Genomic DNA, 27,456 nt, shown 5'->3' on the forward strand with positions numbered 1-27,456 from the left:
GCCTGGATCTGTCTGTCAGCTCTGCTCTCGGGAAGCCCAACCCGTCTCCCCAGTGATCCAAGCTTGCACTCAGGACATCAGTAATTTTTGGGAACTCAAATCTTGCAGTCATGGAACCCAGCCACTGGTGTAGCAGGTTCTCAGCTCTGACACTCTCAGCAAGGCGTTGGGCACACAGGCAAGCTGTATGGAGAAACTGCACTGGACAGGCTGGTCCAGTTCCAGCAACACAATGTTGTAACTCTTCCTTCTGTCCAGGGCAGCCCATGGAGAGATTCAGCTGACCAAATGGAGTCATGTGGCACAGGCAGAGCTCAGTCTCTCTCTTTCTTTTCTCCATCAGCTCTTTTTTCCACATGTCCCCGGAGTAATTCAGGACAGGGGAACCTCAATTTAGTTTACAAATTCCATCCTGTAGTGGTAGGGGAGGTGCCAGGGCTCTCCAGCACAACTGCATGTGCCTGACAGGGACAGCAGAGGTCCTGTACAGGAACCCTGTCCCATTCCAGCCTGGCTGTGTGACAGGCATCACCCATGGCATCTCAGAGAGAGTGGGTGCGTTTGGGCCACTGACAGAATCTCACCCCTGCAGTGGCACAAGTTCTGTCCCTTCTCTCTCCAGTAGATACTGAGCAGTGCCTGAACAGCAAGCACATCACACCAGGGTCTTCACTCGTGTTCCTTCACTCTCAAACTCGAAAAGGTTCTTCTCTCCTCCAGTGTTTAACCATTCCCTTGATGATACAATTATGGATCAGGCCAATTACTTGCACAGTGGGCCTGAATCACACGCTGTCCACACCAAGGACACCCTCAACATCATCTCTTCCTTCCTGAGATCAGCTTCACAGAATCTCGGAATCACAGAAAATTTCAGAGTGTGAAGGGACCTCTAGATATCATCTAGTCCAACTCCCCTGCTAAAGCAGGATTGCCTAGAGCACATTACTCAGGACTGCATCCAGGTGCGTCTTGAAAATCTCCAGAGAAGGGGACTCCACAACCTCCCTGGGCAGCCTGTGACAGTGCTCTCTCACCCTTCTTCACGGTTAAAGTTTTTCCTTGTATTTGAATGGAACTTCCCATGTTCCAACTTGTGCTTGTTGCCCCTTGACCTGTCACTGGGAACCACTGGAAAGAGTCTGGCTCCATCCTCCTTTAGATAATTGTACGCCATAATAAGGTCTCCCCTCAGCCTTCTCTTCTCCAGGCTAAAGAGTCCCAGCGCTCTCAGCCTTTCCTCATAAGGGAGATGCTCCAATCCCTTCATCATCTTAGTTGCCCTACGCTGGACTCTCTCCAGCACTTCCCTGTCCCTCTTGAACTGAGGAGCCCAAAACTGGACACAGTATTCCAGTTGTGGCCTCACCAGTGCAGAGTAGAGGGGGAGAATGACCTCCTTCAGCCTACTGGCCAGTCTTCCCTATGAAGCCCAGGATTCCATTGGCCTTCCTGGCTACAAGGGCACATTGCTGTCTCATGCATAATTTACTATCTACCAGGACCCCCAGATCCTTCTCCTTAGAACTGCTTCCCAGAAGGTCCACCCCTAACCTATACTGGTGCTTTGCATTCTTACCCCTCAGCTGCAGGACCTTGCACTTGCTCTTGTTGAGCTTCATTAGGTTCTTCTCTGCCCAGCTCTCCAGCCTGTCCAGGTCACGCTGGATGGCAGCACGGCCCTCTGGAGTGTCAGCCACCCCACCCAGTTTGGTATCATCAGCGAACTTGCTGAGAATACACTCTGTTCCCTCATCCAGGTCACTGATGAATATATTGAACAAGATTGGACCGAGTATTGACCCCTGGGGGACACCACAGATTACAACTTGACACTGCTCCATTAATCATAACCTTCTGAGTTCTGTCACACAGTCAACTCTCAATCTACCTCACTGTCTCCTCATCTTGCCCACTCTTCCTTAGATTGCTAATGAAGCTGGTCTCCCGCAGTCTCCTTATAGCCAGCTTGTTGGCAGCTGGGCTGATGGCCTGCTTTGAAGTAAAACATTACCAATTGTTTTTCAGAATTTTACTTTTCAGCTAAGCCTCTTCTAACTAACTGCACTCTCTGAAATCAATGGGATATTCTTCAAGCAGTGTCTGCTTCTAAGCCAATAAAGTCTGATGTTTGTAGTTGATGCCACGAAATGGTGTGCAGAGAGGCTCTTGCTTATACTCATTGCTGTAACACCCAAGGGCAGTGAACTTTGTTATGTGCCCCGTTGGAGGGTGGGAAGCGGAATGGCGTAGACAGGTCGCACCGTCAGGGAGGAGCGGACAGTGCCTCATGCTCAGTGTAAAAGCTGAGGGATCAAAGGGTCAGCCCTCTTTCTTCAGTGGCCGGTGTCCGAGGAGGACTCTTTCTGTTTGCCTTTGACTCTGATCTGTGTGTTCCTGAATCCAGATCTGGAAACCAGTTCCTGTCCATCACTGAAACCAGGCTGGGATGTTCCCAGTGTCTCCCAGTGACATGATCGTTATCCTGGGAGCTCGATGCTAGATTTTTATATATGGTTTATATTTAATTTTTTATTGATATTGTTACAATTTATTTCTATTTTAAAATTTCATTACAGTAGTTGTAGTTTTCCCTAAAACCCATAAATCTCTCCTTCTTTTTCTCTCTTACTTCTCTTCTGGGAAGAGAAAGAGCTTAAAGACAGTATCTGTCATTTGTTTAGAGCCCAGCCCAGCCTAAACCACGCCCCCTTCTTTCCTCCATCAGGCAAGTGTGGTCAACAGCTCCAAGTGGGACCCACTCTTTGCCAGGACTTGGAGGTGGCATGGATGGTCCAGGGAAGGGAGCTATTTTGGGGGGGTCCTGGGGACTGCGCAAGACAGAAAAATTAGCTTTCGTAATGCTGTAGGGCCCAGTATGATGGAAATGATAATAACATTTTAATAAAATAAAGCAACCGAGAAATAGAATGAAAGATGCAGTGAATGAAATTTTCTCTTAGAACCATAAGTTTCAAACATTGTTGCTGGTGTTATCTTCCTTGCTTGGTCTTGTCCTGTTTTAAGATACTGTTCTCTGGGGGATTTCGCGTGCTGCCTCTGTTCTCAAAGGCAAATGCTGATAAAATTGGGGTGGGATGCAGTGGCAGGGACACAGACGGGTGGTGCCAGTGTAGGTGCCTGGGACCCTCTGCCCAGGCTCCAGCTGCAGCTTCCCGGGGGCTCTGGTCTCCAGCAGCTCCTCTGGGACAGTGGCCAGGCCCAGGCATGTGCTTCAGAGACACTGAGACCTCTGAAGGTACCACTGGGTACTGATGCTCAGACAGCGGAGCGCTGCCTGAAAACCTGAGACATTTTGACGTGTGTACAAGAACCACCTCCTAGCGTGAAACAAGTGAATACTTTTAATAAAATGTCAGCATTTTCCCATGAGATGAAAATGAGGAGTTTTCAGGATGTGCATTGATAGCAAAAGGAGACCTATTGACCTCCCCCACGGTTTGCATGTTCAGGACTCTCTCTCTCAGGCTCTGCATTTAATCTCCCTCATTTTCCATGTATTTCCACCTCTCTCAACTAACCTGACCATGTCTGAAGGCACCTTCCCAGCAGTGCACGTGCACAGAAGCGCTTGCGATTACACTTTACATTTCCCTTCCCCTCCTCTTTCATAATTCAGAGACCTCTCCACACTCTCGTTGCTGCTTTGAGCTTCAGGCAGTTAAAACTTGCCTGTCTTTCAGTAGTTGGTGGAAATCTGTCTTCAGGCAGCTCTTTATTTGTGCTTATTATCATAAGCACAGGCTCAACATGGTTTCGGGTTCAACATGGTTTCGGGTTCAACATGGTTTCAGGTTCAACAAGGCCAAGGGCCAGGTCCTGCACTTGGGGCACAACAACCCCATGGACGCTATTGGATTGGGGCGGAGGGGCTGGAAAGCTGCCCGGCAGAAAAGGACCTGGGGGTGTTGGTGGACGGACGCCTGAATATGAGCCAGCAGTGTGCCCAGGTGGCCAAGAAGGCCAACAGCATCCTGGCCTGTATCAGGAATAGTGTGGTGAGCAGGACTGGGGAAGTGATCATTCCCCTGTAATCGGCACTGGTGAGGCCCCACCTCGAGTACTGTGTTCAGTTTTGGGCTCCTCACTACAAGAAGGACATTGAGGTGTTGGAGCATGGCCAGAGAAGGGTTACAAAGCTGGTGAGGGGTCTGGAGGATAAATCTTATGAGGAACAACTAAGGGATCTGGGGTTGTTTAGCCTGGAGAAGAGGAGGCTGAGGGGAGACCTTATCATCCTCTACAACTATCTGAAAAGAGGTTGTAAAGAGGTGGGGGCTGACCTCTTCTCCCTGGTGACAAGTGATAGGAGGAGAGGAAATAGGTTTAAGTTATGTGAGGTGAGATTTAGATTGGATATTAGGAAATTTTTTTTCACTGAAAGGGTTATTAAAAGTTGGAATAGTCTGCCCAGGGAGGAGGTGGATTCGCCATCCCTGGAGGTGTTTAAAAAAAGGGTAGACGTGGTACTTGGGGACACGATTTAGAAGTAGTTTTGTCAGGTTAGGTTAATGGTTGGACTTGATGACCTTAAAGGTCCCTTCCAACCTCAGCAATTCTATGATTCTGTGACTCTATGACTCTATGGGCCAACAAGGGTAAGGCAAGCCTGGATGTGATCCTTGCCAGCATGGAAGAGCTGCTCAGGGTCTTGAAGGTCAGTGTACGCCTTGGTTGTCATGACACTGAAATAGTTGGGACCTAGCTGCCAAGGAGAGTGAGGAAGGAAAGGCAAATGCCAGTAATTAGAGGAGCAGACTTCAGCCTGGTCCTGGGAGTTTGAGTGGTGATCTCATGGTTGGTAGCATTGAAAGGCAGTGGAGCTCAGTACAGCTGGTCTTCATGTTCCAACATGTTCCAGGCACAGAAATGGGCTCCTGTAACCCAGATACACTGGGATTAGTGCAGATTTGGCTATTCAAAAGAGAGCATTTTGTTGACTTTGTCCCTTTGCTTCCCTCTGTGCATCGAGGGAGCTTATGACTTCAGCGTGTGCCTCACTGTGAGCAAAGATTGAATATGGACAAACAGAGTCCATTACAGAGAGGGCTTTGGGGGTCTTCAGATCTGGGCTTGGCAGACAAATGTGTTTTCTGTTGGTCTAAAGCCATCCACTGTGAACAGTGGACTTGAGAGGTGGTAATGTGGACTTAATGTAAAGCAGAAGAGGATATTTTATTTTTTATTGAACCATCTCCTCCTTTGTTTGTGTTTTTGTGACATTTAAGAAATATCCCTCTGTGCCTGGGTGAAGCTTCATTACTGAGTAAAACAAGTGGAAACTGGTGCCAGTGGGCTGAAATGTGCAGCCACAGACTGCAGTGGAGGAAGCTCAGCTGTGAACAAGGCTGCTGTAGTCCCGGATGGCTGAAGAGAGACATGTGGGCTGGGGGTTGGGACAAAGACTGCCCACAGCGTGTCTGACACAAAGGGTCTTGACTTCCCTACACATTCAGCCTCCATTTGGAGATGTTCGCTTTCAGTAGCATTTGGAGATTGCTGATGTGTAAGAGGACAAATGAAGAAAAGTGGAAGAAAAATAAATCCTTCCTTATTGTTTTTTTTTTTTTTTTTTTTTTTATTCAAATATTGTCACTGTTGACATCTCTCTCATTAAGCAGAGAAGAACTGAGGCGTGAAGGAAATCATGGTCAGAGACCTGGCTTGAGAGTGTTTAGTGTGAATGAGCCCTCTGGTGCCAAGTTCCTGAACTGCAGATCCTGACAGACTGACCATGCCTCTGGAGAAGTAAAAGTCAGCAGCAAAGCTGCAAGTTTCTGAGGGTGTTAGTGAGCCCCACTGAGGGCCATCACTGGAGAGACCACAGAAGGAATGACCAGTAAAGGGACCATCCCTGGGGGCTGGTGAAGCAGGAAGTCAGAGGCGCTGATTACAGGGTGACAATCCAATGTGTATGTGACTGTGAAAGCCCTGGATGTGTTTCATCAAGCTGGATGTTCAAGCCCTGAGCCCCATCCCCTAGCAATGGGGATCCTTTCCCTCATGGGACACTCAGGGCTCCTCCTGGGCACAGTGAGATGTGGGTGTGTGTGACGCCCAGTGCGGGGCACTGGAAATGGTGGTCTTTTTAGGATCGTCGGTGCGGAAGGAGCAGTCACAGAAAAGCACCAAAAAGCCGAGGGAAATGCCAGTGAGAACCAGGTGAGCTCCCTCAATGCCTGTGGCTTCCTGGCAAGGAGACTGCCCCAAGAAGGGGATCCAGCCTCTGCCACTCTCCGCAGAGGGAAATTGGCAGTGTCCATGCCACCTGGGGACACAATGGGTGACTTTTGCCAGACCACCCTTCATCTGAACCTCTTCAGGTCCGCACTTGTGGATTGGGTATCATGCTGTATATGGCACATACTGATTCCCTTGGCATTGCCCGTAGGGGCCGCCACAGATGTAGAGTGCTCCACTGCAGATGGTTATGTTTAGGCCGATGAATGCTTTTGTTGTTGCTGGTGTAGATACTGACATTCTTGAGGAAATGACACAAACACTGGAAGGGTAATGGAGGCATTATCACCTCCGTGGCCCTGCAGTGAGCTGGTTCCTGTTTGCCAATGTCTGAGTGTCACTGTGCAGGCTGTGGTGTAAAAGGTGCTGAGCAGAGGAGGATCATCACTTCTTCTGGCTGTGCTCCTGCTCCTACAGCCCCGGAGGTGTTGGCCGCCTTTGCTGCTGGCTCCTGTTTTGCCTGATGAAAGTCAAGGACCCCTGGGCCATTTCCACAGAGCTGCTGCCCATCCATGCAGCCCCTGCCTCTATCACTGCTGCTTGGAATTCCCCTGATCAGTCCTAAGGTCCTTTTAGGAGGGGTAGGCAAGTTTTGCTTTTTGCTTTCTCCAGTCATGATGACATTCCACAATGTATCAGAGAGCCCTTCTAGAACTCAGCTTTGAGCAAAGTCAGCCATGACCAGTATGTGGGAAAACAGGCAGCATGCAAGGGTGGTGAGAAAGTAAGAGAAGGTCACAGTGAGGCCACTCTCTATCATCTTGGAGAGGCCCTGGAGGCTGGGGGCACTCCCTGACAACTGCCAAAAGTGAATGTCGCATGCATATTTCCAAATGGTCCAGAGGATGAGTGGGGGAGCTGAGGCTGCTTAGGAACATGTCCCAGGGCACATCCTCTTGGATGGCAATTCTGTGTGCCTGAAAGAGAAGGTGACTGGATGAACTCAGGGAATATTTAGATCAGTTGCATCTAGCACTTGGAGGCCCATGGAGTTATGCCATTCTGCACCCAATAAAGGTCTGACATCTTCCTTCATGTGTTGATGCAGTTGCCCCCACAGGCAAGTACTGCTTCCTCCAAGATACATGAGAGTAGCTGAAGCCTCCAGGTGGCACTGGGAAATGTGACCCAGGATTGACAGGGGCCTTTCAGGAGCAGGAGGTGGGGGATAGGCAGGGCAGGGCAAGGGATCTCAGCTGAGAAAACTGATTTCTCTTCTTCAGCTATAAAGGAAAGCCTGGACAAATGCACCCTAGGTGTGAACGTTGCAGGAGATCATTCTAATCTCTGGCGTCACTTTAAATAGAGCCAATTGTAATTCACCCTGCAGGGAATGAAGAGTGAGTGGGTCAAGATGCTGCAGAGTGTGCCTGAAGGTGCTCCAGTAACCCTGATGCATTGGGGTTAAGCAGTTTTGGCTATTAAAAAAAAAACAAAAACCATTTAATTCACTCTGTCTCTTTCCTTCCCTCTTTGAAGCGAGGCAGCTCGTGACTTCAGCGTGTGACTCGTTGTGTGAAAAGAGCAATAAGGGACAAACAACCAAACAAAGTCCGGGACAGGGACTGTTTTGGGAAATCTTGGGATCTGTGCTTGACATTAAATATGTTTTCTGTTTTTCTAAGGCTATCCACTGTGGGAAATGGACATCAGTGAAGGTCATGTGGACTTAATACACAGCTTAAGAATGTCTTTGGTTGTTGACTGAACTCTTCCTCTCTTTTTTTTCTTTGTGGGCAATTACGCAACATCCCCCTGTGTCTGGCTGCAGCTTGTTCTCCAAGTAAAGCAGGTGAGAATTGGTGCCAGCGAGCTGAAACATGCAGCTACAGACTCCACTGGAGAAATCTCAGCTTTGAAGAGGGCTGCTGTAAATCCCAGATGCCTGGTGAGAGGAATGGTGGGGTTGTAGGGACAGGAACGAAGACTGCCCGTGCAGGGTCTGAGGGAAGGGGTCTTGACTTGTATATTCAGACTGAATGAGGAGACAGTCGGGATCAATACTGACTGGAGATTGCTGATGTCACCTCATATAAGAAAAAAGTATATAAAATAATTAAAAAAGAAGAAATTGTTTGTTATTCTTGTTTAGTTTTCTAACATTTTCCCATCTGAAATCTCACTTATTAACCACCTAAGAAGGAACCACCTGAGAAATTCAGGGAAACTTTGCCCAGAGCCTTGGCTGTTTTGGGCGCTTTGCATGTTCATGAGCCCTCTGGTGCCACTTCCTGCACTGCAGCTTCTGAAAGACTGACCAAGCCTCTGGAAAAGCGATAATCAGCAGCAAAGCTCCAAGTTTCTGAGGGTGTTAGTGGGCCCCACTGAGCATCATCACTGGAAAGACCGATCAGTGAATGTGCAAGCAAGATTCCCATCCTTGTGCAGCAGAAAGTCAGAAGCAGTAGTTTGAGGCAGAAACCCAACTGTGGAGGTGGCTCTGAAAAGCTCTGCTGCATGTCATGAATGAAGAGAGCAAACCCTGAGCCTGTCCCCTGGGAAAGGGCATTGTTCCCTCCTGGGAGTCTCAGGGCTTTTCCTGGGGGCAGAGAGGTGGGGCTGTGCAATGCTGAGTGCAGGACAGCAGTGGGCCACCTCCCAGCCTCTGTGGAGGTGAGGAGGTACGGAAGCACTGAGGACAGAAGGAACGTCTGTCCTCTTTGGGCCTCAGTGGAAGAGGCAGCAGCCATAGTCATAATGACAAGGATTTTAGTGGTGTTGGGGGGTGTCCCAGCCCCTCCAAGGCCCTTGGTCATCCCCACCACAGACTTTCCAGCACTGTCCTGTGACTGTCCCAGTTTCTTTGCTGAATTTAGCTATGCACCTGTTTCCTCACCTCACTCTGACCCAGGATCTCCTAAGGTTTTCTGGTGACTCTCTGCCCTCACTGGTTGTGTCTTCAAACACACACTATTCCTCACAGCATCCTTCTGGATGAGTGGGTCCATGGTGTGCTTGGTAATGAACTGGCTGAAGGTCAGATGTATAAGGGTTGTAGTGAATGGGGCTACATCTGGCTGTGGTTCAGTCACCAGTGGTGTTCCTCAGGGTTCAGTTCTAGGGCCAGTCCTGTTCCATATATTTATCAACGTTCATGATGCAGGAGTAGAATGCACCATGGGCAAGTTTGCTGGTGATCCTAAACTTGGCTGTGTTGTGGACTGTCTTGAGGGACAAGATGCCTTGCAGAGAGATCTAGACTGATTGGAGCATTGGCCAATGATTAATGTGATGAAATTTAACATGTCCAAATGATGGATGCTGACCCAAAGAGGAACTAACGCTCGGCATAAGTATAAATTGGGAGAGGAGTGGCAGCCCTGTGGAAAGGGATGTGGGGTTGCTGGTTGGCAGCAGACTCACGAGGAGTCAGCAGTGTGCCCTGGCAGCTAAGAGGGCAAACGGCACCCTGGGGTGCATCAAACACAGTATCGCCAGTTGGTAAAGAGAGGTGATTGTGCCACTGCCTTCAGTGTTGGTGCAGCCTCACCTTGAATATTGTGTGCAGTCCTGGGGCACACCATCTGAGAAGGATGTGAAGGCCCTCAAATGCATAAAGAGGATGGCAAGAAAGCTGGTGAAAGGGCTGGAAAGCATGTCATAAGATTAGTCGTTAAGGACTTTAGACTTGCCTAGTTCTGGGAAAAGGACACTGAGGGGCGACGTCCTTCCTCTCTCTTGATCTCACAATTGCCCTTCCTTTGGTCCTTTCCTAGACATCCCATACAAGTCTTTCACAGTTCCCAGATGCGCTTTCTGGCTTCCCATCATGAGTCTCAGGCCCCTGAGGCAGAAACCCCCATCGTCAGGTGGCAAGGTCATCCTGGCAGGCTCTCCCATTGACCCACTGGGTGCATCTTCCACACAGATCTGTTGGAACTCTCTTTGAATTAATGTCTTACCTGTTGAGTTTTAAATTGTTCCTCTGAAAATATGTCAATTCATGTCCTAGAAATGGCAATCCTTTCTTTTTTATGGCAGGGTGCGGGACAAGGTCAGCTTAAAATTCCTCCATGGTGTATTTAGGTATTTTCAGCCTTGCGGAGAAGGAGCTGGGAATATAAGGATCCAAGAATCATAGAATGGTTTGGGTTGGAAGGGACCTAAAAGATCATCTAGTCCACCCCGCCCCCCCCCCCCCCCGGTCTTCCATGGACAGGGACATTTTTCACTAGGTCAGGTTTCTCAAAATTCCTGTCCTCGGACACTTCCAGGAATGGGACATCCACAACTTCTCTGGGCAACCTGTTTCGGTGTCTTGCCACCCTCATCGTAAATTACTTCTTCCTCATATCCAATCTAAATCTACCCTCTTTCAGTTGAAAGCCATTGTCCTTTGTCCTGCTCCTACAGGCCTTGGTAAAATGTCACACTCTGTCTTTCTTGATCTGTGACCACTACATTTTCATCTGTAAACCAAAAAGAGAGTGCCCCAAGATCACCCAAGATGGGGTTTGGAGGCCTCAAGCACATGACCGGTATGTAGAGGCTGAGGGCCCTGGGATCACTGATGTGGAGACTGAGGACAGCATAGGAGTAGCTGAGAGTGCTTTCAGGGTGGTTTCAGAGCTGGTGGAGCTTTTCTTCCTGGTGCAAAACAGCATGAGAAAGAAATAATGTCACAAAGCCCAGACTGGACACGAGGATGAAGAAATTCCAGTCCAAGGGCAGTGCTGTGGTGCAACACGTCACCCAGAAGGAGTCTGGATGAGCCCAAGGCTTTGTGTTTCAAGGAAAAGCCCGGGAGGACAGAGAGAGAGCAGTCCAGGAAGGCGACAGCAAGGTGGGGCAGCCGGGGGGATGGCTACAGCCTGCAGGGAAAGAGGCAATGGTGAGGCAACACCGTAGGACAGCCTGTGGTGGAGATGACAGGGGGATGTGGCAAAGCTGGAAGCCCCCTGACAGAGCCAACCTCTTCACGTCTCTGGTCATGGCTGCTGTCTCTGCCACTCATGCCCATGGGACCCATCAACACTACAAGAAACTTTGGAGTTTGCCTCTGACTTGGAGTCCTTGAGAGGTTTCTTCAGCTTCCTCTCAGGTCTGAGGTGGATGAAGTCAACACCAAACCCACCAGTGGGGTCATGTCCTGGTTCCAGCAAGGATGGGGTTAATTTCCCTAAGGAGCTGGCAGGGGAGGCAAGTATTCCATACCACTTGACCCATGCCCAGCTATAAGAAGAGCTAGCCAGGGAGGGGGAGTCAGTCGCCATTCGGGGGCGGACTGAGGCGGTGCGGGTCCGGTCGGTGCGCTGTGCGGCGGTACTGTAATCGCATTCTTATATTCCTTTATTGGTGTTATTGTTTTTCTTTCTTCTTCCCTTTGTCTGTTCTGTTAAATTACACTATTTCAACCCACGAGTTTTGCCCTTTTCTGCCGATTTTTCCCACGGCTGTGGGAGTCGAGCGAGCGGCTGCGTGGTTTTTTGTTGCTGGCTGAGGCCAAACCACGACAGTCCTTTGTGGCGCCCAACGTGGGGCTTGAAGGGTTGCAATACCAACAGATCTGACCAGAGCTTGTTAAAACAGATTTCTTATATGTATTTCTCCTATTAGTTAAATAGTCGCCGGTTACAATGTTGCTTCGTTTGTTTACATGGCTGTGTTATGTAAATTCTTATATGCTGTATGTACTCCCTGTGATGCTGTTTGTTATCTCGGGGAGAGGGATCAGGACTATCATTTTGCTGTCCTGTGCAATATCAGCTTATGATATGGTAACATCACTATTCAGGTGGCTTTGTTGGGGTTTCTATGCAGTATTGCTGTCCTGTCCATACCTTGGTTCCCGTCTCTCAGAAGTTATCAATAATCACACCCAATCTATGGGAGAAACAGGGGGAGATACTTTCCCCACCTCTTTTGCCTCCTTTTTCTCCTCTGGGCCAGGTATAACACCTCTTGAATTTTGAATATCCTTGGGATGCTCAAACCAGCATGTTCCTATTGCTATGTCTCCTGAATGTTTTTCAAGTCTTGTTTAGGGTAAAACAGCTGTTTAAGACTACCACTCAGAAATCTGTCCCAAGGCCAGATAGTCAGGGGTGGCATGGGATGTGGGAGAACATGGGCAGGTATCTAGAGAACTTCTCACCTCCAATGCTTTGGGACTTCACCCTTGAACAACTACAGGACCCTGATAAAGTAATAGAATATTTGAAAGGAAAATGCTGTGGCTATTCCAGAGAGGCACAACTTATGGCACTGTGTTGGGCCCTGGCCAGTATCTACCAAACACTGCTCAGTACTATGCAGGACCCTCAGGGCAAAGAGGGGAAAGCCAGACCAGCAGACAAGGAGGCTACTCCAACCCCGGTGGCAGACAAGGAGGCTACTCCAACTCCAGTGGCAGGCACTATGGCTACTCCAACTCCGGTGGCAGACAATGAGGCTACTCTAACTCCAGTGGCAGGCACTATGGCTACTCAAACCCTGGTGACAGGCAATGCAGCCACTCAAACCCCAACGGCACGCACTGCAGCTGAACCGGACAACCAACCTGTGCCAGTATCAGTTGCTCCTATACAGAAGAAGAAATACACCAAGAAATCAGTTCGCATAGTAAAGGATGATGATGAACCAGGGCCATCAAAGGAACAGGAGGAAGAGACAGAACCAGAGATAATCACCCCATCCCTATCCCTGAGTGAGCTGCAAGATATGCGAAAAGATTTCAGTTGACTTCCTGGTGAGCACATTGTCACCTGGCTGCTCCGATGCTGGGATAACGGGGCCAGTAGCTTGGAATTAGAGGGCAGGGAAGCTAAGCAGCTGGGATCCTTGTCTAGGGAGGCAGGCATTGACAAGGCAATTGGGAAAAAGACACAAGCCCTCAGCCTCTGGAGGCGACTCCTGTCAGGTGTAAGGGAAAGGTATCCTTTCAGTGAAGATGTTGTATGTCGTCCAAGCAAGTGGACCACCATGGAAAAAGGTATCCAGTACCTAAGGGAATTAGCTGTACGAGAGATGATTTACTTCGACCCAGATAATGCACAGTTACCCACAGATCCTGATGAAGTCCAGTGCACAAGGCCCATATGGCGGAAGTTTGTACGGAGCGCACCATCATCATATGCCAACTCCTTGGCAGTGATGGAGTGGAGAGGTGAAGAGGGACCAACGGTGGATGAGGTGGCTGGACAACTCCGTCAATATGAAGAAAGCCTATCTTCCCCCCTCATTTCAGCTGTGGAGAAACTGTCCCAGAAGGTCCAGCAACTTGAAGAGAGTATGTCCTACTCCCCACCTGTACAGGCCAGCATCTCAGCTATTAGGAGCAGGCGTTTCCCTACTCAAGAGGAAGAGTATAGGGGGTACACACCACGAGGCACCCTGTGGTTTTACCTGCGTGACCACGGAGAGGACATGAGGAGGTGGGATGGACAACCTACCTCAACCCTACGGACATGGGTACGTGAGCTGCAAGGAAGAACAAACACAAAAGGGGATCCCTCCAGAAAAAGTGCAGCTCCTGTTTCTAGCAGACAGTTCCCCAGACAGAATGGAAGGCCTGATCTTACCTCGGATCCTCTTGAAGGGACTTCCAAATCATTTTTGCAACACGTGAATAACGTATACTATGATCAGGATTAGAGGGGCCCCGCCTCCAGCCAGGTGGGGGAAAGGGACAACCGGGTTTATTGGACTGTGTGAATTTGATTGCCTGACACATCTGAGCCACAGGAGTATAAGGCTCTGGTGGACACTGGTGCACAATGCACCTTAATACCATCAAATTACAGAGGAGCAGAACCCATTTGTATTTCTGGAGTGACAGGGGGATCCCAAGAGTTGACTGTACTGGAAGCTGAAGTAAGCCTAACTGGAAATGAGTGGCAAAAGCATCCCATTGTGACTGGCCCAGAGGCTCCATGCATCCTTGGCATAGACTATCTCAGGAGAGGATACTTCAAGGACCCAAAAGGATACCGGTGGGCTTTTGGCATAGCTGCCTTGGAGACAGAAGAAATTGAACAGTTATCCACCTTGCCTGGTCTTTCAGAGGACCCCTCTGTGGTAGGGTTGTTGAGGGTCAAAGAACAACAGGTGCCGATTGCTACCACAACGGTGCATCGACGGCAATATCACACTAACCGAGACTCTGTGATTCCCATCCATAAGTTGATTTGTCAACTAGAGACTCAAGGAGTGATTAGCAAGACTTGCTCACCCTTTAATAGTCCCATATGGCCAGTGCGAAAATCTAATGGAGAGTGGAGGTTAACAGTGGATTATCGTGGCCTGAATGAAGTCACACCACCGCTGAGCACTGCTGTGCCGGACATGTTAGAGCTTCAATACGAACTGGAGTCGAAGGCAGCCAAGTGGTATGCAACGATTGATATCGCCAATGCATTCTTCTCAATCCCTTTGGCGGCAGAGTGCAGGCCACAGTTTGCTTTCACTTGGAAGGGCATCCAGTACACCTGGAATCGACTGCCCCAGGGGTGGAAACACAGCCCCACCATTTGTCATGGACTGATCCAGACCACACTGGAACAGGGTGAAGCTCCAGAACATTTGCAGTACATTGATGACATCATTGTATGGGGCGACACAGCAGAAGAAGTTTTTGAGAAAGGGAATAAAATAGTTCAAATCCTTCTGAAAGCTGGCTTTGCCATAAAACAAAGTAAGGTTAAGGGACCTGCACGGGAGATCCAATTTTTAGGAATAAAATGGCAAGATGGACGCCGTCAGATCCCAATGGATGTGATCAACAAAAGAGCAGCTATGTCCCCACCGACTAGTAAAAAGGAAACACAAGCTTTCTTAGGTGTTGTGGGTTTTTGGAGGATGCATATTCCGAATTACAGTCTGATTGTGAGCCCTCTATATCAAGTGACGCAGAAAAAGAATGATTTTCAGTGGGGTCCTGAGCAACGACAAGCTTTCGAACAAATTAAGCAGGAAATAGTTCATGCAGTAGCCCTGGGGCCAGTCAGGGCGGGACAAGACGTTAAAAATGTGCTCTACACTGCAGCCGGGGAGAATGGTCCTACCTGGAGCCTCTGGTAAAAAGCACCAGGGGAGACTCGAGGTCGACCCCTGGGGTTCTGGAGTCGGGGATACAGAGGATCCGAAGCCTGCTATACCCCAACAGAAAAGGAGATATTGGCAGCATACGAGGGGGTTCGAGCTGCTTCGGAGGTGGTAGGCACTGAAGCACAGCTCCTCTTAGCACCTCGACTGCCAGTGCTGGGCTGGATGTTCAAAGAAAGGGTCCCTGCTACACATCATGCAACTGATGCTACGTGGAGTAAGTGGATTGCACTGATCACCCAGCGAACTCGAATGGGAAACCCCAGTCGTAGAGGAAGTGATCATGGACTGGCCAGAAGGCAAAGATTTCAGAATATCACTAGAAGAAGAGGTGACACGTGCAGAAGAGGCCCCACCATATAATGAACTGCCAGAAAATGAGAAGAAACATGCCCTGTTCACTGATGGGTCCTGCCGTATTGTGGGAAAGCATGGAAAGTGGAAGGCTGCTGTGTGGAGTCCGACACGACGAGTTGCAGAAGCCACCAAAGGACAAGGTGAGTCGAGCCAGTTTGCAGAGGTAAAAGCCTTCCAGCTGGCTTTGGACATTGCTGAGCGAGAGAAATGGCCGGTACTTTACCTCTATACTGATTCATGGATGGTGGCAAATGCTCTGTGGGGGTGGTTACAGCAGTGGAAGCAGAACAACTGGCAGCGCAGAGGTAAGCCCATCTGGGCTGCTGAACTGTGGCAAGATATAGCTGCCCGGATTGAGAATCTGGTTGTGAAAGTACGTCATGTAGATGCCCACATCCCCAAGAATCAGGCCACTGAGGAACATCAAAACAACCAGCAGGTAGATCAGGCTGCTAAAATTGAAGTGGCTGAGGTGGATCTGGACTGGCAACGTAAGGGTGAACTATTCATAGATCGGTGGGCCCACGATGCCTCAGGCCATCAAGGAAGAGATGCGACATATAGATGGGCTCGTGACCGAGGGGTGGACTTGACCATGGACACCACGGCACAGGTTATCCACGAATGTGAAACGTGTGCTGCCATTAAGCAAGCCAAGCGGTTAAAGCCTCTTTGGTACGGAGGACGATGGCTAAAATATAAATATGGGGAGGCCTGGCAGATTGATTATATCACACTCCCACAAACTCGCCAAGGCAAGCGCCACGTGCTCACAATGGTGGAAGCAACTACTAGATGGCTGGAGACATATCCTGTGCCCCATGCCACCGCCCGTAACACTATCCTGGGCCTTGAAAAGCAAATCCTATGGCGACATGGCACCCCAGAAAGAATTGAGTCGGACAACGGGACTCACTTCCGAAACAGCCTCATATACACCTGGGCCAAAGAGCATGGCATTGAGTGGGTATATCACATTCCTTATCACGCACCAGCCTCGGGTAAGATAGAACGATACAATGGACTGCTAAAGACTACCCTGAGAGCCATGGGGGGTGGGACCTTCAAACATTGGGATACCCATTTAGCAAAAGCCACCTGGTTAGTTAACACTAGGGGATCTGCCAATCGAGCTGGCCCTGCCCCATCAAAACTTCCACGTACAGTAGAAGGGGATAACGTCCCTGTAGTGCATATGAAGAATATGTTAGGAAAGACAGTCTGGGTTAGCCCTGCCTCAGGCAAAGGCAAACCCATCCGTGGGATTGCTTTTGCACAAGGACCCGGGTACACTTGGTGGGTGATGCGAGAGGATGGGGAGGTCCGATGTGTACCTCATGGGGATTTGATTTTGGGTGAGAATAGCCAGTGAATAATTTTATGATGTTAAATGTTAAATAACCTTGCTGGTGTATGTTATCATTATTATTGCTATCAATGGTATTACAGAAGAATCACCCAAATTAATGACAGATGGACTTTGATGAGACTGAGTAAAGTGCGTGATGATGTAATAAGAACTGATCTCAGTATCTGGCGCCCAGCAATCTCCTTGAGATCGACATCTTCAACCTGCGGACCGTGGGCATGGACTGCATTGGGTACCCCAGTCACAAGCTTCAAATACAGCACCCACCAGTTCAGCACTACACATCATCTTATGTGCCCTGAGAGACTGTTCTCACTGCTGGAGCCTACCATCATGGACTATGTGAGCTTAATGGACATTTTTAAGGGATGGCTCATAGACTATGGGAACTGAAAGATCTGGGCATGACATAGATGGTATGGAATAAGGGGTGGATAATGTCCTGGTTCCGGCAAGGATGGGGTTAATTTCCCCAAGGAGCCGGCAGGGCACGTGACCCATGCACAGGCTATAAAAGGAGCTAGCCGGGGCAGGGGAGTCAGTTGCCACTTCGGGGTGGGCTGTGGCGGTGTGGGTCCGGTCGGTGCACTTCGCAGCGGTACTGTAATTGCGTTCTTGTATTCCTTTACCGGTGTTATTGTTTTTCTTTCTTTCTTTTCTTTATTTTTCCCCTTTGTCTGTTCTGTTAAATTATCATATTTCAACCCACGAGTTTTGCCCTTTTCTGCTGATTTTTCCCACGGCTGTGGGAGTCGAGCGAGCGGCTGCGTGGTTTTTTGTTGCTGGCTGAGGCCAAACCACGACACCTCTCCAAGCCAAGAGCAGCCTCTGAGAAAACAAGCTGGGAACTACCCAGCTCCGTGGCCAACACTCACACCACAGATGCCGTGGGGGCTTTTTCCCCTCTGTCTAAAAGCCACAACATGAAAAAAAATGTGAAAATAACTGTGCTTGTTTATTTAGAAGCACGCCACGTTTCACTGCAGGTGATGCGTACACTGAGCACAGGACGCGGCAGGGACTTTGCGCGACGGGAAAACGCGTGGGACTGGTGGCACCTCTCCTGACTCACCTTCCAGCTCCTCCTTCTCATAGTGAATATTGGCAACGGTGCTCGTTCTTCCCTGGTCCATCACTGCCTCCTCGTCGTGTCTCTGTTTAGCGAGAAGAAGGTACAAGTTGGGGCCAGGTGAGGAGAGCTCCCTTATGTCCTCCCAGCCATCACCCATCCCTGCGGCCATGTGAGCCAACGAGCATCACACCTCCGCGTGTCTCCTCCTCCAGGCACAGCCCTAAAAACACGGACTTGGAAGAGGTTTTTTTTCCCCTACCCAAATAAACCACCTGTAACGTCACCTGTATTGTATACACCGTGAGTCTGGAAGGATTTACTAAAAGGGGAGACAGTTGAGTGTTTCAAACCAAAACCAAACCTCCTGCTTCATTCTTGTGGTTCCTTTCGAAATATTAAAATAGGGATTTCCAAACTGGGGGTGGGGTGGGGGAACCCAACCCCACACTTTTGAGCACAGCCAGTTTCATTCTCCAAACGTGATACCTGCAGGACTCACTAGATGGCACTTGGCCACAGGACATGGCCACCACCAACCTCCAAAAGCCCTCAGAACCTACAAGGGTGAAGCTTCGTCTTCAGCCCAACCAGGCTCAGGCTTCTCTTGCTGCAAGCCTGCTTTCCACACAAAACTGCACTTTTCTCCTCAAAAAAAAAAAAAGCCAAGGACTGACAGCTAATGCCCTCCTTGGCTGAAATACCACTGCCAGCGCTGCACAAAGAGCATCTGTGCCTTAAAAGCTGAAGGAGAACTACAGTTCTCTTTTCCCCTTGCCCCCGGGGCTGGGGAAGCATCACTGGGATGACCACGCTCAAAGAAATAAAAACCCAACCACGTCTCACACTCGAGTCGCAACTGCAGCTTTGAAAGGGCCTCCAGGAAACCCTTCTCTTTAGAGAAGAGCAAAATACCGGAAATCTGCTTTTTATCCCCCAAATTCCTGCTTCGACCGAATGGCATCACCTGCCACCGCGCAGCAGCGACGCTCGGGGAAGCTCACACCTCCCACTCACCAGCCAATTTAACGAGCAAAAGGAACAAATGTTCCCATCTGGGAATGAGCTTTTTCTGGCCCCCGAGTACTTTGTCCTTCTCCGCCGCTACCAGGTGCCTGGAAAACATCAAATCATCGAAATTGGGCTGGGAAAGGGGATGGCGAGCTCACTTTTGAGTTTCGGAGCAGAGGGTGTTGTTCCATCTCAAGAAAACTTCTCCAAATTATTATTTTGCTGCAGGGTTTTTTTTGTCCCAGCAGGAGAGAGAGGGATTTTTGACTGTCCTGCCTCAGTTTACCTGTCTCAGTGCAACTCCTCCGGTTAGAAAGAAAAATCTTTCCCTGGGGAAGCTTTGGTGTAACTGAGGATGAGGAAAAGCACAAAGCAGAGGTTCAGGTCCGGCTTTGAGTCCTCCCGGTGCCAGGGGAGGCCAAAAGCATCGCACAAGCAGGCAAACTTCCCACCTCGGCCCCCTCGTCCCATCACACACAAGCCGGACTGGCCACCAGCAGCAGGAGGGAGGATTAATGTAATTAATCTTGCGCAAAGTGTAATTAATAACACTGATCCCAGTGTTATAAGGGGATGAGGGGCCAAACTGGGGGAGCTGCTCTGGTGGCAGAGCAGGAGACCCCCCTCCTCACCCCTCTCCATCTCCATCCTACCCAGACGAAGCCACCGGTCCTGTGGCTCCCTCCTTTGCTATCATGGGGGTCAGCACCGTCCCCTGCGGGGACCCCTCTGGCTCCTGAGTCAGGATTTGGGCTGTGACGGGGACTGGACCCGGGAGAGGACACATCTCCAGAGCCCCAAAGTGGGGCTGTGAGGGGGGGACACACGCAGGTCACAGCTGAGCATCACCAGGACGTGACCATCATCCCTTGCTGGCGGAGACGCAAATTCCTCTCAGTCTTTCCCGTGAGCTGTAATTTCAGGGCAGATTAATTAATTCCCCACCTCTCGTTTGCCCCCGAGAGCAGCTCCTGCAGCCGGGTCCCATGGGTGCAGCAGGGGGGCGGACAGGCCCTCCCCCAGGCTAAGGAAATGCAGAAAGATGGGGGGACCACCCAGCCACCTCCTGCCTGCACCCCAACACCGGGTGCATCCGCACAAGCGCCCGGTGGGACAATAGCTGAGGCGACCGGGTGGCATGGGGCTCTATGGGGACAGTGGCCTTTGTCCCCCTGCTCTGAAGGGCCACAGCATCACCAGGGGGTCACATCGAGATGCGGAGGAGGGGACAAGGGGTCTGGTGGGGAGACCCCCAACAGGCATCGCCCAGGTGCCTCCCTCCCACACCCACCTTGGGTACCCCTCGCCTCCCCCTTTGAGCCCCCACACCTCCGCCTTGCAGATGCCTTACACGCCACTTCAGCGGCCTGCTGCCCCCCCCTCCTTGCACACCCCCAGCACCCCATTTTAGACACCTACCACCCTCCTTACCCCCTCCAACCTTGCAGATGCCCTTCACTCCCTTTTCCATGGCCCTCACAGCCCCCCCCCCCTCCCCCCCGTGCAGATGCTTTGCCTCCCCCATTTGCCCCCACCCCCTGCTCCCCCTGTGTTTCCTCCCTGCCATGGGAAATGCCGCAGTGAGCAGCCATGGAGCATCCTCCAGCCACACCGGCAGCACGGCCCGCCCGGGGGTACCGGGCATCCCCCTCCCTGCCCCGGTGCCGCTGCCCCCCACCTGATAGCTGAGGATCCCATCAGCCCATTGCTGCCGGCGGGCATGACGGGGCTGGGGGGAGATAATTGCTTGATAACGATACTCTTAAGACATCCAAACAAAACAGAAACAAAAATCACTACGATCACAAAAATGAATAGGTTTCACAACAGGCTTTGCAGCCATGCAAGATTTTGTTCAACCATCCGACTTCTATTGCCTCTCGTAGATTTCTGCCATCCAAGTAGAAGGCAAATTTTTCTTAATTTCTCTTTTGACTGATTCTCTGTCCAATCAATACACCAAGGAGTAGATCGCATGTAATGCCATTCTCCGTGTTCTGCCGTCTTCCAAACTGAAGGGAACTGCATTCGAGAAAGTGCTCGAAAGCCCAGCAGTTATCGCCTCTGTTTTGGACCTGCGCTTCAAGGAGATGCAGTTTCTCAGCCCCAGACTGAGAAGCGAGCTGCACCAGCCAGTGAGAACCACACCAGTCCCTATCTGCCACCCAGTCTGGGGTGCCAAACTCGGATTCCAAAGCCACAGGTGCAGATGCCAGCAGCCAGCTGCCTGCTCACAAGGACCCATGCACCAGCGCCCCGTCTCAGAGCATCTATGACATCCTTTTGGGGTAGGACCCGATGGAGAGCATACCCGAGATCCACCAGCAACTGGAAAACTACATCCTGGAGCCCCTCTGCAAGCGCAGCACCAGATGCTGTGCTGGTGGAAGAAGAATGAGCATCGCTTCCCGGCCGTGGGGCGGCTGAGCTGGCAGTACTTCGCCATCCCCACCACCGCCTTCCTGCCAGACCAGGCCTTCGCTGCCGGGGAAAGCGCCCTGGAGCTTTGGTGCACTGTCCTGGCACCAGAGAATCTGGTCCAAATTCTGTTCTTGCATCCGCATTCTGATTTTTTAGAATCAATATGAAACAGCAACAAGACTTGGAACAGGAACTGGCACGTGGAGCCCTTCCCTGGGTCAGCGGGGGTTTAAATCAACCCGCGGGGTTTTGGACACCACAGTTAGATAGGGTGCCGGGTATTTTTCCCAAACTCCCGCCTTTTTGGCATCGCTTGGGCAGCACAGGCAGTGAGGAGCAGGCTTAGGGAAGAGGTGTGAACATGCTGATGCCTCTTCTGACTTTTAGGGTAGTTTTTTTATAAATACAAGTGATGGGAAACAAAAGGAGAATGTTCATACCCGCTCTGCAAAGCGGGAGCTTCGGGGAAAGAAGTTTACCATGGCCCAGACCTGAAGATCAATCCTTTAAAGACAAAACAGAACCAAAATACAGATTTGCTTCAACCGGGCGGGAATATTCAGCCACACAAAAAAAATGAAGCAAAGCCATGAAAATCAGGTGGCCTGGCAACGAAAAATAAACCTTTTCTCCCTCCTGGTACACCACCGTTGGAGACCAGCCCCCTTCTTTAGATGTCATTCCCTGAACTAACCCAACCGCCATTTCAACTGCCAAACGCCGCGTTATTTGTGCAAACACTGATGGGAGCTACAGTGCAGCACGAAAGGCCAACGCCGACTCTGGCGGATAACCGAGAGGCCTCGTGGCCATCCAACGCCTTCACCCGCCCCAATCCTGCTGCCGGCTCTGTCATGGCAGTGCCACAGCGGTCTCCGGTGGGAAAACCAACCGGGGAACAGCACTGTGCGGCACAGGCCCAAGTTCTCCTTCTCTTCACACCACCAACCGCACGGAACAGATTTTGATGGCTTCAATTATTTCTGGCTCAAACCCAGCAAGAGCAGACCCAGGACATGAACGTTAAACAACCCAATTCAGTTAATTAAGGAGAAGAACACATTAAAAAACCCCTTACTCCTATCAGAAGAACAACAAACCTTACTCCTATCAGAACAACACTAAAGCCTAAAACTAAGACCTAAAAGATGGCTAATGAAGACCAAAAGTATACACGTCACTATCACCTAAGGGGGAAAAACTATTAAATACAATACCTTATTCTCTGCTGTTCTTATCTTCTGGGTCTTTCTGGAGCGGGGGCGACCTCGTGGTGGTGGACCCTCCGCAGAGCTCAGGCACTGCCAGAGGTGAGAGATGGTGGGTGGGGTTTTCCCAATAGAGGAAAGGGACCTGGTTGCCGGGCTGAAATGGCAGTTGCCCAGTTGCCTACGGGAGGCAGTCACCCTCTGGGCTTCTGCCAGCTTCGCCGCCCTTTGGAGACGTCTCCAGGGCCTCCCGTGGGCAATGGTATTTCACATGCGCCTTCCTCCTGTTGACTGTCCCAAACACCCTGGAAGGGAAAAAACAAACAGGGATTTTTAACTCCTTTTAAAAAAAAAAAAAAATTCGTTAGATGAAGTTTCATTATTTCTAATTTTGTGAGTTTCTGGTCTGTTTTGCTGCGTGGTGCCACACAGTCTCTGCCGGTACCCCCAGCTGGGTGGGACCTCGGTGGTTAAACATGGCAGATCGTTGGGGATTAAAATAGGAGAATTAACATCACGATGGATTAAAATCGGGTCGCACTGAAACTCGAGTGGCTCTGCGTGGCACGAGCGATGTCACTTGGCACGAGCAACTGCAGGGCAGGAGTCCTTGGGCCGCAAACTGCCAGAAGGAACTTCAGTGGAACCTTTTTCTCAGCCAAAAAAAGGAGAAATGCTGGGATTCTCACCCAAGAAGATGAACCCCCCCGAGCCTGTAATGGGAGGAAAGGGCCTTCAAAGAGAGAGAGAGAAACCGATGTGGCTGCAGACAGTGGGAGACGGAGGAGCCCCGAGTACGGAGGAGATGGGAGGAGGATGGAAATGCCCAAATAGGAACAATCCCGACGCGATCGTCGCTCCAACGGGCGCAGAGGAAAAGCGGCAATTAAACGAAAGGTGATCACAACACATGGCAGCGTGCGGCATGGGACAGGTGACCCAACACCTCAGGGAAGAGACCGTGAGGCCTTCAAAGGCACAAGAAAACACAGCGGTTTCGGCTAAAAGTCCAACAAAAGCAGCAGGTGGCGGCGGGACAGGGGGAATCCTCCAGCTGCCCTTAGTTCTGCTCCCCCCCGGCCATCTCGGAGAGTTTCCATCTGTTTGAGCCCAAAGCAGTGAGTTTCAAGAAGAAAAAGCGAGCAGCTCACCTTCCACACTGCCCGCAGGGAAACCCAGCCGCATCGCCTGCGCCTCCAGCCCCGCACGGAGCGTCCCCAGGATGGTGGGAGGGACTGCCTGTGCCACGGGGCGTCTTTTCGCTGCTCTTCTTTCTTTGGGCATTCTCCTTTGGCCCGAGACGGCATCTCTTCTTCAGGCTGCAACCACCCTGTAAACCAGACAGCTTGTACTCATTTCTCCTTCTCCTCAGCAAGGGGGACAGCTAAAGTGAAAAACTAGCTGGAAACATCCCCAAATGGCCCAGACACTGAGGGGTTTATTTGTGTGCTGGGTGGAACGCGTTCTATCAGCCCCAGCCTGCCCCGCTGAGCTCCTCTGAACGCTAAAACAGCCCAAACAATGCTGAAGTTTGACGGGGAGGATGGGGTGCAAAGACAGATGGTGAAAGAAAAACCATATTATTTCTACTGTCCTCAGCAGAACAGTAGAATTACTGAGAACTGAAGTGACATGCTTACCCAGTGTCTGCCATCAAAAAAAACCCTAAATCATATGTATTTCTGTGAGCCACATTTCTGCTTCCTGGCAAGGAACGTTTTGGCAACACCCACACAGAGGCGGGTCCTTTGATGGAGCACTGGGACGTTACGAAACATCCCCGAAAATCAGCAGCAGCAAGTTTAATGTGAAGGGGATCATTTCCCAGAGCCCGGGACAAGGTGATCATGGAGGAGCGGCATCTCCCACCCACCCCAGCAGTTTTCCTACCTTCTCTTCAGCCTCCTCCACTGCATCCGTGCCTCGCTGGAGCCTTTTGGCTGTCCGTCCAGGTCGGGTGGTGCCAAACCTGACGTGTTTTTTCCAGGTGTAGTAATATTCCACACACTGGGCCATGGTCTTCATCTGAATCTGTCGGGAGAAAACCAGAAGCGATCGATGAGGGAAATACCGCAGGAAAATGCTGAAGGCACAGACCCACGACCAATCTATCCAGCATCCTTTGTCTGTCCTCCTCTGTGTCTGCGGTTCCCACAGCACAATGCACAGGTGAGATCAGGCCTAAAACGAGCCCCCTTCTTCTGAAAGGGCTGTAAAGAAGCCTTGGGAGGGCCGGTGGTCAGTGAAATGTGGCATTATTCTTTTAGTATTTCGAATATTTTGTACCAGAGAGATTAAATATTCTTTGGTAATTACACATTAGGGAAAATTATGTTTTGTACCGGTGTATTTTTAGCATGAAGCGGCATCCCAAGGACAAGATTCCGACACGCCGTTCAAAAGACGACTTTTCTGGGTTAAAACTCCCCTCCACGCTACCAACCCGTGACCCGCCTTGGTCTAACTGCTTTACCTTCTTCTGTATCAGGTGGAAATTCTTCTTATGGACATAAAAAGCCTCTTTAAACAACTGCTCCTCCAGGGGCGTCCAAGTGTCTGAGCCTGGGAAGAAACAGCCACGTGCAAATGATTAGACCACTCGCAGCCTACCTGAAATCCACACAATTTATTCATCACACATCCACATCTCTCCTCCTGTGGAAAGTGATTAGCCAATGCCGCAGGGAGTTCGTTAGCATGAGCAGTTACAGCTGCCGGCAGAGCTGCCGTGAAGCCAGTGTGCGAAAGGAGGAGCGTATGGCAGCGTGGGGCATCACTGCACAGGACAGCAGTAGGCTGGAACACAGGGACGAGGCACTCCCCGCGCCAAAAGGCCCCCGGAACAGATTAAAACTACTATTTTCCCTGTCCCGAAGAACACGAACCTCTGCTCACATGTTTTTAAAAATCACTTCTTTCAATCAGAACAAAGGGAACGGCAGTACCCGCTTGCATTCCCGGAGAAGGAACAAGCTCTGCCTCCAGTTTACCTGCGTAATGATAATCAGCCAGGGGATGGGATTCAGGTCGCCGGGGTGCCCCAGACTGCAGCATCTCCAGACCCTCCTGCGGGAGTTCAGAGAACAAGACTTAGATTCCCCCTCAGCAGGGGCCAAATGGTCAACTCTTCAGCCCACTGTAGGAAGATGGTGCTCAGTCGATGCTCAGCAACAGTGCGTCGGGGTCGCCTCTGCCTATGGCAATTGAAGGGAATATTTCCTCAATCCACACTGATGTGTTTTAAGAAACCAGAACCTGCGCAGATCTCTGGGGACCAAGCTGTGGCACCCCATCGGCCACCAACCCGGGAGAAGACTGCTCGCTGCTGGAGTCCTTCTGGGCTCGTCCCTGCTGCAGGCAGAGCTGCCTGCTGGAGTAGGAGGACTTCTATTCTCCAAATTGTCACAGAATTGACAAGAGACAAAACAAGCTCTTATTGATACACAGGGTCTGTCATCCCACAAGACCTTAATGCAGACGGTGGCCAACAGGCAGCACGCAAGAACTCTGCCCCTTTAGCCAAGGGATTCGAGACTGCGGAACAGAAAACTCAGGAGCGACTCCTAGTTCAACCTAGTACCAAAGGCTGTCCTAGTCTGGTAGGGATTTGAAAATGGCTGCTTCTTACCAGAGCTTCATGCAGGCGGTGCAAGGCGTGCTCCAGGTTGGGTCTTTCCCCTGGCACCACATTGGAGCAGGCGAAGTTGAGCAGAATTGTCACTAGAAATGCAACAAAAACCAACCGAAAGTCAGTTTCCATCAAGAAAGGGGAAAAGGTGCGATACAAGGCCGAGGGCAAACAGAGCAGACAGACTGGAGACCCAGAAAAGGCACTGAAAAAAAGGCAGGTTATCTGCTATCGCTCTCTCTCCCTTAAGAGCAGCTTTGGGACCAGAAGCTCCAGAGACAGATCTCCCCTCTCCCGAGGTCGCTGAAGTTGAGGTGGGACAGCTACAAACACCCCTGACCGTCTCTCCCAGAGGACGCGACTGAGAGCGCCACCAGTTATCTGTTCACTGTCCCACCACATCTGAGCACCCTCGGGCGCTACCAGCCACGAAGGCAGTCAAGGAAAGGAGGGAGAGGGTCCCAACGGACAAACAGCTGCTGTGAAAACGTGCAGTTTTCGACCCTTAGTATCTCGGGGAAGACCTGACAAGAAAAGCGTTAAGAGAAACCTCTGTCCTGTGTTTCTGGGTTCGTTGCGATGTCTCCCCAGGGCTTCCACACCAGTGATGCCCCCTCCTCCTCCTCTTCCAACCGGGATCTGTCCTGCAGGTCTGGGATCTCGGCCTGAAATTCACTGCCGACGTTGACGTGTCTGAAATCGTTAAGGCAGAGGAGGTGAGGAAGCAGAGCTGGGAACAGCACGATAGCACGCATCCGCTTCGAAGGAGGGGACGTGTCAGATATGGCAGTTATTTCCCAGCACAGCATCACCAACTGCCCTCTAACAACTCCCACAGCCCCTTCTCACCACCAACAGCATTACCGTTCCACCACGTGAGCCCTTTTGCGCCCCATCGGGCAAGAAAATTGCCGCTTCCTTCCTCAAACCCTGAGCAAACTGGCGAGGTTCACTCCGGGACCGACAGCCAGCAGCAGAAGAGCTGCGACGGTGGGCCAAGACCAATGTCGGAATGTTGTGTAGAAGGCGGGAGGCCGGCAACCGGCATCATGAGGTCAGCCTGAGTGGCAAGCCCAGCCTGGGCTAGCAC

At 50.7% G+C, this 27,456-nt stretch overlaps 1 protein-coding gene across 1 annotated transcript in view; it reads right to left on the reverse strand.

Annotated features, from left to right (window-relative positions):
• The window catches only part of LOC309684198 (small ribosomal subunit protein eS4-like), a gene marked incomplete at its 5' end in the record, with an annotated part of 62,840 nt that overhangs the window by 30,216 nt on the left and 5,168 nt on the right, over window positions 1–27,456 (reverse strand). The window lies entirely within an intron of this gene.

The sequence above is a fragment of the Vanellus vanellus genome (genome assembly GCF_965231255.1).
Source record: "Vanellus vanellus genome assembly, contig: HAP1_SCAFFOLD_45, whole genome shotgun sequence".
NCBI lineage: Eukaryota > Metazoa > Chordata > Aves > Charadriiformes > Charadriidae > Vanellus > Vanellus vanellus.